Below are 15,052 nucleotides of genomic sequence, written 5' to 3'. Positions count from 1 at the left end.
TTGCTACTCTGTTTGCTATAGCTCTTCCCTTCCCCACATCTTTCTCTAACACACACAAAACCAGATGGCTTATCTGAGCCCTTCTGAACAGCTTCATTGGGACACAGGTACAGTTCTGCTCCCTGCATTCAAACTCTGATACTGTTATTTATGTAGTCATTTGTCCTACAGGTAATGGTACAGGGAGCTGCAATGGTATCCCCTCAGTACTGACTGAAGCAGAACTGATTGTGTCTTAATTCAGTGAGAAACTGGATCTAACATATCAGAAGTCAAATAACATAGTAAATATTAAAATGGATGACCCAAGTTCTGTATTCTGAATAACATTTTAAATAGTCAGTGTATGTACAGTTGAGGTAATGTTCAAAACTTGAGATAATAATGGGCTTATTCAATACATAAATGAGATTGGTTTATCTTATTCAGCCTATTTAATAACTGCATGTCTTTTCTGCTATTTTTGTTTATCTATTATGAGACCGTTGGTAATCAAAAAACTTTACATATATTAAAAATCTAAAATGCTGTTAATGCTCTTCCATTTTGTAAGAGAACAAAAGTATTCTCATATTACTCATTTCTTGGCACATAACAAACATTTAATATCTTTTCCACTGTGGAAATTATATTTGAAAAATACTACCTAGTTGCTACTGTTCTAACTTTTAGAACACCACCATGAATTTGTTGTTTCATGTTAATGACTCTTGGTCCTATAATTAAAAGAAATCAAAAGCCCTAAGAAGAAGCTAAAAGACATCTTTGCTTTGCTCATATTTAGAAAACAACCAGACAGCAAAATTATCTTTTACAAAATATTTAATATTGAAACCTACTCACAGCCTATTTGCAGGCAAAGTGCTGCTAGCTTCAGTGGACAGATTTACAGATGAGTTTTGCAGTCCTTCCACTGGGGCTGTATCAGATCCAGAGGTTTTTGTGACATACTATTTCAAACCAAAATAATTTAAATACTTAAACAATTTGAAGCAAGTATATGAATTCAAAGGTTTAAGTACACATCTCAAGCCATGTGCTTGGCTCTCATTTTTTAATGCTTATTATTCAGTGATAAAAATGTGTAAAAAAAAATGACAATTGTGTGTCAGGTGATTCCTATTAGATATAAAAGGGACTGGAATATAGTGTTACTGATTTTGATTCCCTTCCTTGAATTTAATCTCAGGATTGCTAGGTCTAAGCAAATATTTTTCTTGATAGTAGTGTCATATGATAAATATATTTTTACATATTGACAGACCACATGTTCAAAGGGAATCTGACTTTTGCTACGGTCTGTATGTATATAAGTAGGTATGTATGTTAGAATCCATTGCTGAGATCTACAAGTTAAACATGCAAGAGATTTTATGAAAGATTGCTTTCATTAGGAAAAAAAATAAATTCTGATATCCTTGAAAGATTACATGTAAGGTAGGATTGCAACATAGGGCAAATACAAAATCAGACCAGTTTTAATGCTGAAATCTATCACGGTATTCTTTACATAGTGTTCTGACTAGCATAGCCCCCAAAAGACTTTTAAAAAGTAATTAAAATTCCAATCTGTTCATATTAGCAGTGTCTTCTATATAAAGGTGATACAATTTATAGCTCTGGGAGTACTCCCTTCACTGATCCTTAATATTACAGAACTCCATAGAACATCTCATGCTTTTTTTTTTTTTTTTTAACATTTTCAATTAGATGCAGAGTCTTCAGCTAGAAGTGTTACTTAGAAATAAGAAGTTTGCTAAACATGTACACAGATGGCAAAAATCTTTACTAATAACATTAATAATTCAATTAATCTAATACCTTGTAAGTAACTTTTATAATTTTAAAGGCTGTATAAGCCTCAAGCCAGTCTGTGTTACACCACCGTTCATTTATGTCAGAAGGTGCTAGGAATCATCTTGCAGTCAGTAGTCCAAACAGAAACAGTGAAGTATTGATGTGAAAATTTAGAATTAATATAATGACTAGTTTTTCTACTGCTTTCTGTCTATACATACATTTGAAATGCTGTTGCATGTTGAAATGTTGCATGTTGAAATGCATATGCCAGCGTGTTTTGACCTGTGAATATAATGTTGTGCAACACAGCTCATTCTGTCCTTCTAGAAAGTAATTTTCTTGTTATTGTGGTATTTATCTGGGCATCAAAAGTTCTGGGTTCTAGTCATAACAGCGAGCTTGCTTTGTGACCTATAGGACATGACTTAACCTGTAAGATTTTCCTGCCTGAAAAACGAGAAACACTCCTTTAGCAGAATGAAGAAGAGCATTTCCTTGGGGATAAAACTTTAATATAAAAGGGGCAGGGAGAATCGACCCAGCTAGTTTGTTTCCTATGTCACAAAATATTTTGAAGGCTATTTAAAGATATTAGACACTGTCAGAGGGACAATGTGGTGCCGTATATCTATTATTTCTTTTAAGCTAGTCAGTGAAGTCAAGAGTACAATTAACACAAACCACTTACAGTACTGTCCTACACAGAGCTACTGAAATAAACGTCACCAGCACTGCACATGTCAAACTGATGATATATTGTGCTGCAATACCCAGACAAAACCAAACCGTGTTTACATTTATATGTTCTGCCTTTTCCTTCGAGAACGGTGGAAATCTGCAGACTTCAGGGGAACCTGCCAGCTCGCAGGAGTAAACCGTGCCCGAGAGACTCAAGTGTGGGCACTCCCATCCGAGAGCGCTCCCGTCCTGGGGAGAGATCTCTCTCACTCACCCGGAGGGGCAGAGAGGAGCCGTACAGCACAACTGCTTTCCCGATGGACTACGCCATTCCTCCTTCCCCAAAAGCACCACCAAGAGGTGTGCCCACACAAAGACCTTTCAAGTTGAATAAGCAGAGAATAGCTGAGAACCCACAATGTCTTGTCTAGGTTTAATCATAAATTTATTTTGGGACTGCATGAAAATTTTATTTGAATATTTGTGTGCATTTGATTTAAATAAAAGTACTGGGCAAATCTATTAATTTGATAAATGGCCTGATGTATGTTCTTAAAAGCGGTTAATATTCTAAGTGAGGTCCGCTATAGTAGTCATTCAAATTAGCTTGCAAAATCTGTGTCATGTTTTCAGAGGCATACACACTAAATTCTTACATTAAAAACAAGTTAATCATACCAAAAGAGTGAAGCTCTCACTCTTAAGCCAAAATATATTCCTCTTCATAATACCATGCAGTTATCGGCATGTCCCTTGGATTTATGACTTATGACATTTGTTTACCAACAGGTGGTTGCATATCTTGCCATTTATATTTTAAGCAACAGTAAACACAACTAAAAATAATGTAAGATAAACAAAATAAAACTCAGTGGGTTCTTTTAAAGTGTTTTTAGAGAAAAGCTGTACTTATAAGCTAGGTCTTCAAGTAGTTCACACCAGGCCCAGCAACACAGAAGAATACTGCAAGAGCAATAAGGATTTTTAGGGGCATTATGATAGTGTAATGGAAACACATCTGCCCCCAAAAGTCCCTCATTTTCCCTGCGGTAAAGAGCCATGCAGGAAGTGGTGAATGCTGTGGAACATCAAGAATGAAACTATAAAGAAAAATTTTTTAAGTTAGAACAATTTTCCAACAATACTTCAGGATTTCATAATTTCCTGTTAGTCCACTGCATAGGAAAATTGTAGTTTTTCAAATAGCTTCTAAGTCATTTACTTTGGATGTGTAAGATGGTTCAGTCCATTCACCAAAGTGAATTCTGAAACAGCTATCTTAGAAATACTATTAGTATTGGGAAGCTAAAAACATTATGCATAAAGCACAGACAATCCAGGACAATTTTTGTTCTTTCAGCTCCCAAAAAGCAAAAAGTAAAACAGAATAATCATCATTAACAGTTGACCCACATCTCCCATTTTTAAGGATTTACTTCAGTGACAGCGCAAATGTTAGTTTATAGAAGAAAATGATGCATAATAAAATCATACAACATCTTGCATTTTAAAGACTTTAAAAATATTTTCCAACCAACCATGTGGGCAATTTTCCATACATACAGAAAGACCACTCAGAGTAAAAATGCAAAGAGAAATCAAATTTAGAAAAGACTGAATACTCCATATTTATAAATATCCTTAGTAAAACAGGTAGCACATTTGAACTTTAGTTATGCCTGTTCAATTGACATGCCTAATGAAAAGTTACCTTTCAAAATAATCCACACTAAAAAGCACCTAACAGGCATATTCTTCAAAGGATTCTTGTAGCATAACGTATAAAATATAATAATATTGTTGAAAAAAGCAATGCTCAGTTCCTCGTATATAATTTAATATGGTGTTCTGTGTAATACATTTGCTCTTTGTTTGTTTGTGTTATAATATAAAAAATTATTCTTTCCTCAGGTTCCAGAAATTTTACTGTGATGTCACTTGTATTTTTTGTCAATGTAGGTCCAGTGATTTCAGTGGAGATACTGCTGACTTACACCAGCATCCAGGCACCTACTGACAGATGTGTGCAGTTTGTGTGACTTAAAATAGGCCTTTTATTACAAAAGAAAACTTCTATACAAACAGCAGAAGCATCAAAGCAAAAATCTAGATTATGCTGACTTTAATAGACATTTTTAGCAATAGCAATATATAACAAATAGAAATACCGCTTCAGTAAAATTACTGCATTCATATATTTTTACTGTCCCTTGTGGGCCAATCCTGAAACACCCTGAAATGATTTTTCTCACCCTCTCCTAAAACCATTTATACGTGCCTTGTTGTAGATGACAGAACACATTTTGTCTTTTTTTTTTGCTTGTCTTAATTCTTATCCTGACCTACAAAACAAAAGAAAAGCTATTACTTTAAAAAAAAATGGTGTCTAGCTACTGTTTTGTATCAGTTCATATAGAAAGGCCATGATTCCAATAAAAGGATTTGGACTGCCTGACTGAAGCTAAGATACTTAAAATAGCAAAAATGCATCAATACTACATTACACAGGTGAATTGTAGCCTCCTCCATTAACAGCTAAATTAAAATATTACAGCAGTATTAACTAAAAAGATGGAAATAGTTTTGTTTAAAGTTATTAATGTGTATCAATGATGTAAGCATTCAGTATATTAGGAAATCAGTTAGGACTGATGCATCGTTTTTAAGCCTTCTTTTGAGTTCAGCCAGGAGCAGGTATGCTCCAAACAGGAAAAGAAAAAAATGTATTTTAAAACTCTGGAGCCTGTCTGTAGAGAATTAGGATTCCAACATGAAAAATAAAATGTTGATAATTGAAGAGCCTTTATATCTAACAGGGAGTCAGAAATCAGTGGTAACCTTCTGAAACCAACCGCTAATATGTAGTCATATTTGGCTAGCTCACAAAGCAAGTTAGCTCGATAATAGGTGTGTTTTTATTTCTATTCCTGTTATCTTTATTCTGTACATGTTGTAGAGATGTCCTGAAAGAAATCCACAAACTGACTAATACCTCTCCATTCACATGTCACCTACATAAACATTGCCCTTGGACTGAAACCTTGTAAACAGAAATTATTTGGGCATTTTGACAACAGGCAAAAAAAGCTGATTCTTTGTTTCTTTTTTCCATGTGTGTACCTTTACCAAATTCCTTACACATTTGCATCGTTTGACTGAGAAAAGCATATGACATTGCAACAAGAGATCTGCGTATTTATTAACTGATGTTTGCTGTGAACAGGGCAGATGATGCCTTAAATTGATTAATTTCACCAGAAGCTTCACAGTCTCAAGCTGCATGGTCTGAAGTGGATTTGGCAGTTCATGTAATACAACCGCTTTTCTTCCACTACAGGTGCAGCTTCCAGGTGATACCAATGTTTTTCCCCCAATATTTTAAAGCCATCCAAAAGACCTTACAATTTTTTTTCTTCATAACCCGCTAAATATTATTTTTACAGCAAATAAAAAAGGATTTTTGAGTGATACCTTTTAAAAATACATTCTGAACATACTGGTGTATATTTGTATAGATTTCTTCGTGGCATGAGGTCCAGGTTTTGCGCAGGCAAGCAGTGCTGATGTGTAACATTATAACAGAGCGAAGAACAAGACACAATTTAAAAATCATACCTTGGATGTCTCTGTTCTTGCCCTGGAAAAACTCTGGATAGCTTCGCAGGAAGGGATAACTGATTTTGTAGCCTTTACTAAGGCAAAATTTTTAGTTGTTCCAGGTCATGAGTTTCCAAACTCGGGGTCACTACCTCCCTCTCTTTTTTTCTATGGCTACATCAGAGGGGAGTCACAAAACTTTTCTGTTGCAACATGAGGTCAGCAGATGTCAAAGGTTGAGGCCCTGCTTCAGAAAATGCAGGCCACAGACCAATCCCTAAACCATGCCACTTGATTCTGGTGGAGATCCTGGTCTTTTCACTGCTTTCAATAAAATTTCAAAAGTAAACAGATTAGGCCATTCGATAATCCTCTGCTGATTCAGTGTTTGTAAGCTGGTTTTTTAAAGGTTTGCTTAAAAATGCAGAAAAGTCATTCTAAAAATGTAGTTTAAAATTTATTTTAAATAGAAACATAACTAGTAGGGCTTTCAACTTTATAAATTATAAATGCAATAAATAATTGGAGTTGATCTTTCTAAATACTATTTTTTCAATAATTCATGACAGTTTTTATCTCAAGGAAAATTAATTTTGATTCCAAACATACCATCTACTTTTTATCTTCTGTAAATTTCTTTTGTCATTTCAAATAGCAAGATAGACTGATCCCAGGTATTTAATTATTAATGGTCTGGATATGCAGTGCACTTCAGGAGTCCCAGCTCTGAGGCTACCACCCCACACTGCACGCAAACCTTGTGGGAAAACCAGTGTGAGGGAAAGAGATCAAATTTTTATAACATAGATGTTTAGGGAATCTGTCACTGTTTTGTCTAATCGTCATTCATTTGGGTAACACATATAAAATGAACATACATTGAAAGTTGAATATATATGCATGATATCTGTAGTAGTAGAAAACTGTTTTTCTGCACACTAGAGACAAACAGCTCTTTCTGTAAGCTTACTAATGGGAAAAAATGTGAATAAAAATTTTCTATGATGAGGAAGGCCTACAGAAGTGTAACTGTGTTAACACTGCTCATCTATAATTTAAATAGTTTATTAATTCTATAGCTAGGCTATTGGTGCTAGAAGGAATGCATGTGTATTTTATGTATCTTCAATAGAGATTCAGATACAACCTATTTTAAAAAATATCTAAAAATAGCTGGTTAACAAAGTACGTAAAGCACATCTCACTGAAAGTAGCTATACAAAATTACATGTTTTAATTTAAGAGCTTTAAAGTAATAGTTGGCGAGAAGCAACTGCTGTATTTCAGCAGAGCAGAGCTGATCTTTGCTGCTTTTTGGATATGTGAGTTTGTTTCTCTTTTCCTTAAAGCAAGATCCTCACATCGATCCACTTTCTGAGCTCTGATTCTCTGCTCTTATGTTCTCAGAATATTAGTGAAGAGACCAGAGAAGTTAAACCAATCCAAATCTGATGACTTATAATATTGAACAGGTTTAGAAGGTATTCACAAACTAAGTACTATAATACAAAAATAAAAAATTTCTACAGTTAAATTTGTAGCTTAATTGGTTCATGAAAATTTAACCTTCTCATAAATGCTGCTCTTGAACAGCATTATTCCATGCAAAATAGTAGCTAAAAGGCTTTTAGCAGCACAGTTCAGACCTAAGCTCTTCCACATCAGATTTCAGTCTTAAACAAGTGAGGAATTTGTTGCACTGAGGTTTGGATATGTCCTGTTTCACATGTGTAGCTATTACATTGCTATAAAATGTAAAATAACAGAATTCCATAGAAAAATCTTGATAATTCAGCATGATATCCATTTGCATGAATATACAGATCCTGCGTATAGTCACAAGATATAACACATACCAACAACTTTGCTTTACAGTGTATCGCTGTGTAACTTCAGCTGAATTTCCAGGCCTTTTTGAAATACTCAAATTGATTCAGCCTGAGTAGGTCAGCACTTAAAATTAATCTGACTGCAATGATAATGTGACCACAATGTGAATGTCTAGATGTTTATGTGTAACTTAAGCAGGTGATTAGCTGGCATAAAATGTCAAAACTATGACAGACTAGTTTACACCAACTGAGAGGATGCTCCTGTATGTATTTTGCATGCGTATGCTGCATACATGAGCCATTCTATAAATTATATTGTGTGACTGTAATGTGTTTCATTCAGTCTTAAATATATGTATGGTATATTCAGAAACCACAAGAAAGTTCAGCTTATCTACTAACAAATCTTCAACACTTACTAGAATCCCATGAGGAAAGTACAACTACATAATTTTTAAGTAAAAAATATGCTTAGATTCTTTAGGATATTGATACCAAAATGTAAGCAGTAACGTGAACAGCTCTACCAAGCTCAGGTTTACAGTGCCTTACTCATAAGAATATATTCTACAACTTTTATCAGTACAAAAATTAGTAATCTTTAAATTGATTCAGATACAGACTGTACACATGTAGACACACAAACACACACATGTAAAAAACCAGCTAGTTGATGAGATACATTAAAACCGAACACTTTGTGAGAAAAAAAACTGAGGAGGTGATCGACAATACAAATGTTACTGGTGTTTATAGGATGTTTTCAAGGTTTAATCTGCCTCTCTTTTCAAGGGACTTACTTCCTTTGCTCCCAATTCACCTATATCAAATGGCCACTCTGAAACGTAACTTTTTCTTTGGCTTCTCCTGGCTTTTTAAGAGAAAAACACCACCACCAGTTAGAAAAACTTTTTTTTTTTATGTTTAACTTTCAGAATGATAGTATTTTCTATCCACTTTTTATCACTGAGGACGACATTAAAGTTAGACTATTATTATTTATTTAAAGTGTATAGTAGCCTTTTACTAAGTGCAGCAGTAGTTTACTACTGAGTTTAATGTCCACTGTAAGAGCCATAACGTACTGGTTTCTTTTGCAGAACAAAGTGACCACCAAAAGCGGGACTTTGTGGGCCAGTTGGATAAAACATAAGCTCATCTCGCCCCCAAAACCCCGACTCTGGAACCACAACCTTCCGAGATTCAATTTGTAAGTAAAGTATCTTTGTAAGATATGCCCAATCAACTGAGAGAATCATTGCTTATTATAAAGTGGGAAATTTTCAGACTAATAACAGAGAATATTATAGCCAAGTCACAATACATACTCCTTCACTTTGTGGACAGCAGGAACTGCTAACAGATACTGTTTGGTTTCATTCACACTTAATGATTTATTTATTAAGTAGGTAAGCAGCACCTTCTGTAAGTGTCTATAAAATGACACAGAACTCCCCCAGAATAACAGTTATTTATTAGACCCAGCACTCGAAGCATCTATTAAGATTTCTTCTCAAAGTGAGTAACAACTTAGTTGTTTATCTATTCCAGTGTATTTCAGCCTAAAATTGACACATTAGAGAGCTGTCTGTCATTATTCTATATTTGTTACTTGTACACTAAACTAGACAATATTTTCACTTCACTTGAAACAAGTGGGTCTTTTCCCACTAACAATGGTAGTTTCAAGTATTCAGCTGGGTGTCTAAATCTCACTCCCCTCAGCTTTATGTTTCTTAAGAGCTTCCTTCAAAGACGAGAGGAAAAGCAGAGATCTGTAGACAAAAGGACCGTATTTTCTAAATCCTCAGTTTATAATTCCAACAGAACTTCCAAATAAAGTCCAAGTTTAAAAGCATGACCGTTTACACTTGGACAGCTGAAGTAGGTAAATGCTGTCAGTTACTTTAAAAGAAACTAATTACCGAGCTTGAAAAGCCACTATTACATTTGTTCTGCTTTTGATAATCAAAACAGAGAGCCAAAGAACGCTGTCCCAGCTGAGCGGCTGGATAATCAGCAAATACATCTTGAAAGGGAAACGCAGAGAAGTTGATGGAAATTCTGGCTAAGTAGAAACGTTAGAACAAAATCTGTGGCCTGTGGAAAGCGGAATCGGCTGCCTCGCTTATGGCCGCGGCGGCTTCGAAGACCCCTCTCACCGTCGTCTCACTTGCGCTTACCGAGCCGCACGTACCGACACCTATCAGCGCGCCCGCCCGCCTTCGGCCAACGTCCACCCCGCCGCCACGTTCAGGCGCCGGGACGGGGCCGCCGGTCGGAGCGAACACCTGTAGCTCCCGAGGGCGCCCGGCCCGGCGGCAGACCGGCCCCCCGCCCCGCACGGCGGCAGACCGGCCCCCCGCCCCGCACGGCGGCAGACCGGCCCCCCGCCCCGCACGGCGCCGGAGCCAGGCGGGGCCCGGCCTCCCCCGCCCGCCGGCGCCCCCTCCGCGGCCTGCGGCAGGTGGGCGCGGGGCCGCCGGCACGTGCCGCCGCGCCGGGAGGCGGCCGGGGATGCGCGGCCCCGCGCCGCCCCCGCCCCCGCCCCCCCCCGGCGGCGGGGGGCGCCTTTCCGCGGCCGCGCGCCCAGGTGCCCGCCTGGCGCGGAGCGGCGCGGAGTGGCGGCGGCGCCCCCTCCCTCCCTCCCTCCGTCCGTCCGTCCGTCCGTCCGTCCCTCCCCGCGGCAGGGCGCGGCCCCGGCTGCCCGCGGCGGCGGAGCGGGGCGCGGGGCGGCGGCCCCACCTGCGGGCCTGGCAGGCGGCGGGGACGTGCGCGGGGCCACGCTTCTCCCCGCGGGCGGCGAGATGGCTGAGGGGGGGCGGGGGGGGCGCGGAAGGAGAGCGCAACTTACCGCTCGTCAGTGCCCCCGGCGCTGCCCCCGCAAAGCCGTGAATAAATAACCGCCCGAAGCGAGCGGGATCCCGGGGAGAGGGAGCCGGTCGCCTGGCAGGTTCCCGTTCTTGAAAGGAGACAGCCCTTCGGTCCTCGCTCCGGGCCGGCTCCTTCCGTTGGCAAAATCCTGACTCATTACATAAAAAGATCACCCTGCCAGGCGCCCAGAAACATTTCTTCATCACGGTCACGCCACAAGCTAAACAAGAGGCCACATCAAGGGGAGGGGGAGAAGGGGAAGCGGGGGGGGGGGGGGGAGAAAAAATCCAGGAGGTTTTTTTTTTTTCCTTAAGATCCTCTTCCTTCAAAAAAGAAAAAAAAAAAAGTGCACGGGGAAAAAAAGAGCAGCCACCAGGAAAAAAACTAGAGAAGATTCACTCATTGTTGCCACAAAGACACCTCTCCCCTTCCCACTCCCTCTCCATGCTCATTCCTCCAACAGTGCTACAAAGACGTGCAGGCTGCGCCGGGAGTTGCTGAGCCCGAGCCGTGAGCTCCTCAACTCCGCGGGGGCCGTGCCAGGAGACCCGGGGCTCAAGAGTCCTCCGAGAGTAGGTGTGGTAAGTCCAAGACCGTCCGAATTTTTTTTATTTTTTTTTTTTTTTTCCTAGAAACTACCTCCAAATATAGTAACAGGGAAGGGGCATTCCTAGAAATTCGGGAGACGTCAGAAAGGGAAGATTTGTGAAATTCAGCTTCACTTCCTGCAGAGGGCTCCTAGCACAGGAAAAAAAAAAATCAAGTGAGCAATAAAGTGCTTTTCATGCTTCTCTGATCAGATAATGGTTAAAAAAAGAATGGTAAAACACTTAACTCACATTTCTCCGATATGATCTAGGAGTTTCATATGCAAAGAAAGCTAATCAGTAACCCCCTTCCCTCCTTTTCTACTAATGTTTATAGATGTCTTATCTCCTGTGTTTACTTTCCCCCGTGTCCTCATATCAGACCTATGTACACAGCAAATAAAAGGAATATGCATATGAGTGAAAAATGGGCCAAATGATAACCCTGCCATGTATCACAGGAATGCTAATTAATGTTCGTGTGTTATTTTAAACAGGCTTTGTGGCTTGATTCTTTCACGCTACGCTGATGTGAATAATTCATGTTATTACTGTAGATGCGTGCAGTATCGTTACTCGCATGAACAGGAATCCGTAGGCTGGCTTTTATTTAAGGGCCCCAGTACTGAGACCTGCTGAGCACTGTCAGTCCCCATTGACTTAACAGTATCTTAGGCTGTTAATTAATTCTGCTCAGCAATTCACGGGATCAGGCCCTGACCGACAAATGTAAATTGGGACTTGCAGCAGACCTGCACACTGCCATGAGCCACTGTTATTCCTCACGTGTCGCCTAGATCTGTGTATTTGCTTTGTGCTTGTGTCTAACACCCCATCCTTCTTCAGTCATATCTTTTAAAAAAACACTATTTGATACATTTCACAGGAAGCAGAAGCGAATGTTTGCAAAGCAATACTGGATGAAGATGTTGTTACATGCTATTAATTATATAAAGATATCAATGCATTTGTAATAAAGCATTATTTATCCAGGAATAGCAAAGGTTGCTGTACAAAACACAATGGCCAGCTTTTGGGGAAAGATAATAGATTTCAATGTGTGCAACTCTTGCAGGTTAATTGAATTTCCGTAATGAAATTCCCCTCAGCCACATGAAATCCTTGGGTTTGTTCTTTGAATTTCATTATGACTTGCAGAGTCTTCTCTGCCCTCAAATCAAATGCAATAAAAACACTGTAGTCTGGCTTTACTTCACTGTTTTATAAACACTCACATTTAATCAAAACTTAGTTACAGACACCTTGTCTGTCTGCAGTTTTGAAGGGGAATTAGCAGAGTTCACCTGACAATCCTAAGTGTGCTTTGATTCCTAAGTATGTTTTAACTGTTATCGCAGTGCTCAGTAAACAATTGCTTCAGAATACAGACTCAGCTTTCAGAGAGGTGCACCCACAGTGTTTCGTTAGCAATAATGCCTGGTTAGAAGTAGATTTATTTTAAGTAATCTCTTGGAATTCCAAACGGCTCTAGTTAATTGCAAAAAGGCCTTTTTAAGCTGGCTGGCTTACTTACGGCACACTGCTCTACTCTGCCTGTCACTCTCACTTTCTGAGCGAAAAAGTGAATGGCAGCTTCAAGTTCAAGATCTTTTGATCATTAAAAGAAATGGATGTGCTGTCCTCTGTTGGTCATACTGGTTGTCACATGTAAAATTCAATTAATTCAAAAAGGCAGCAAGAGGCTCTGTTAAAACAACAAAAATGATGAAACTAAATTTGCTCCACCTTCCGCTTTCACCAGTAAGACTGCACAGTGTGAGGGATTTCTAAATAATTTCTAAAAGATGATGCAATGATGGATACTAGAAGCTGGATTAAGGAGAGGACCCATTTCACACGACTCCATACTACAGATTCAGCCCCATCGGACTCTGGCCGCTATTGTGACCCCTCGCTGCGGGCCACCCGCCCTGCTGTGCCGGCATGCTGGGTGACAGCGGGAGCTGCAGCCGCCCTCCGGCTCCAGGGCTGGGGCCAGGGTTGCGGGGGGGCCGCAGCGCTGCCAAGCGCAGGGTGAGAGAGGAAGTTTCCAGCTTAAATTTCACGTCACACGGTCCGGCCTGGGGACAGGGCCATGTGTGCCAGTTCGGATAATTTGTGCTCACATGTAATGACTCACGTCGTGTGATGCGATGGCAGCTCTGCAGCTTCTCATAGCGCTATAACTATGGCAGCTCAGGCTTTGCCGGGTACGCGTAATGCAAATTCCCACTTTACCGCTCATGGTGTCCTTCTGGGAGTCGTGATGTGTAGAAATGCTCTGCTCTGCTCAGTGTTGGTAAGCAGCAGCAGTGTGTCCGCTTCGGGTCCTCATTTCAAGAAGAGCGTGTAGCAACTGGAGAGGAGCTGGGTGATTGTAGCAAGGATGATTAGAGGTGTAGAAAACCTGACCTAAAAGGAGAGATGTTAAAATTTGGGGATTGAGTTGTCTAGAAGGGAGAAAGCTGAAGGCAAACATAGTAACACTTTCAAAAAGGTTTGACGTCATGTAAATGAATCTATGTCATGGCAGTCAACCTGTGTGGTATGTTAATTATCTCTACATCTTAACAGCTACCGGAGCTATCAATTTCTGGTCTGTACTACCTTCTCTTATGCTGTGATTTCATAGACAGTTTTCTAATTACAAAATTAATTTTCAGTAAATAACCATAAGACACGTCTTAAAATGTTACTTAGCAAAATTACCGTGCTAATAATTTAGCAATGTTATTTAGCAAAATGTAAGTTCTGTCTGCAAACTATGGAAAACCAGGCTCTGTATTGTCTAATTTCTATGTGTGTCATGTAACACAGACTCACGGCCCTCAAACCATTGTTAGGTGGGTGAGACGCAGCCGTAGCTCTCGTGCATACCTGGCTTAGTCTTATATATTTCTAAAAAACAAGAAAGAATTTATGAAAGCATTACTCATCACAGGCAGGGTGGCTCTTCTCCAGGTTTATCCCTGAGGTTGGAGTAACAGAAAGCAGTATTTATCAAACACATGTTTTGTCCTTGAGTTTGATTTTTGTTTAGTTTTGAAAACCCTCTTATGAAAGCAGCTTCAGGGACACGGCTGTTCCTCACTGTCCTTCGTATCCATGAGTAAAAATATCTAAGAAAACAGAAACCGGTTTAGAACATGTTGGGTTGTAGTTTTGCATGTGCTCTGTGCAGAAACTGTCACTGCTCAAAATCAATAATTTACATTTTTCTTCTCTCTAGGGAGATTGGGCAGTGTTGTCATGGATTTCATACTAGAGATTTCAAGTTAAAAAATGAGCTGGAAGGTGAGCACTATGATTTCCTCTCTGCTGATGCTTCATCAAAGTTATGCCAAATTTGCTGAAGAGCAGTTTCGGACACTTGGGAACATTGATAGTAAAATAAGTGCAAAAAATATAGATTTTAATTACATGTAATTAATACAGTCAGATAATCTTCATAAAACTAAATGTGCAAAAAAAAAATCCTTATATAGAATAAATGGTTACAGCCCTTCTTTAAATCAAAGTACCACTTGAATGATAATTTTGACATACTATCAGAATTTATGTATTTTATTTTAAAAGATTTTACAAAATGTAGCATAAATAGGTAATGACAGGGCTTTTTGTTCATACAACAGTTGTACAATTTTGATTCTAGACAACAGTGGTGCGGAATACGAGAGGAAGGTT

General features: G+C 39.4%; 1 long non-coding RNA gene across 1 annotated transcript in view; it reads right to left on the bottom strand.

Moving 5' to 3' along the window:
• Positions 1-11,288, bottom strand: part of LOC142045338 (uncharacterized) — a 49,537-nt gene extending 38,249 nt beyond the window's left edge. Inside the window, exon 1 of the long non-coding RNA XR_012654567.1 lies at positions 10,762-11,288. This is a non-coding gene — a long non-coding RNA (uncharacterized LOC142045338). The remainder of the gene's footprint in view (positions 1-10,761) is intronic.
• Positions 11,289-15,052: the final 3,764 nt, after the last annotated feature.

Source organism: Buteo buteo, chromosome 27 (assembly GCF_964188355.1).
Source record: "Buteo buteo chromosome 27, bButBut1.hap1.1, whole genome shotgun sequence".
Classification (NCBI taxonomy): domain Eukaryota; kingdom Metazoa; phylum Chordata; class Aves; order Accipitriformes; family Accipitridae; genus Buteo; species Buteo buteo.
This window is presented reverse-complemented; position numbering and strand designations above follow the sequence as displayed.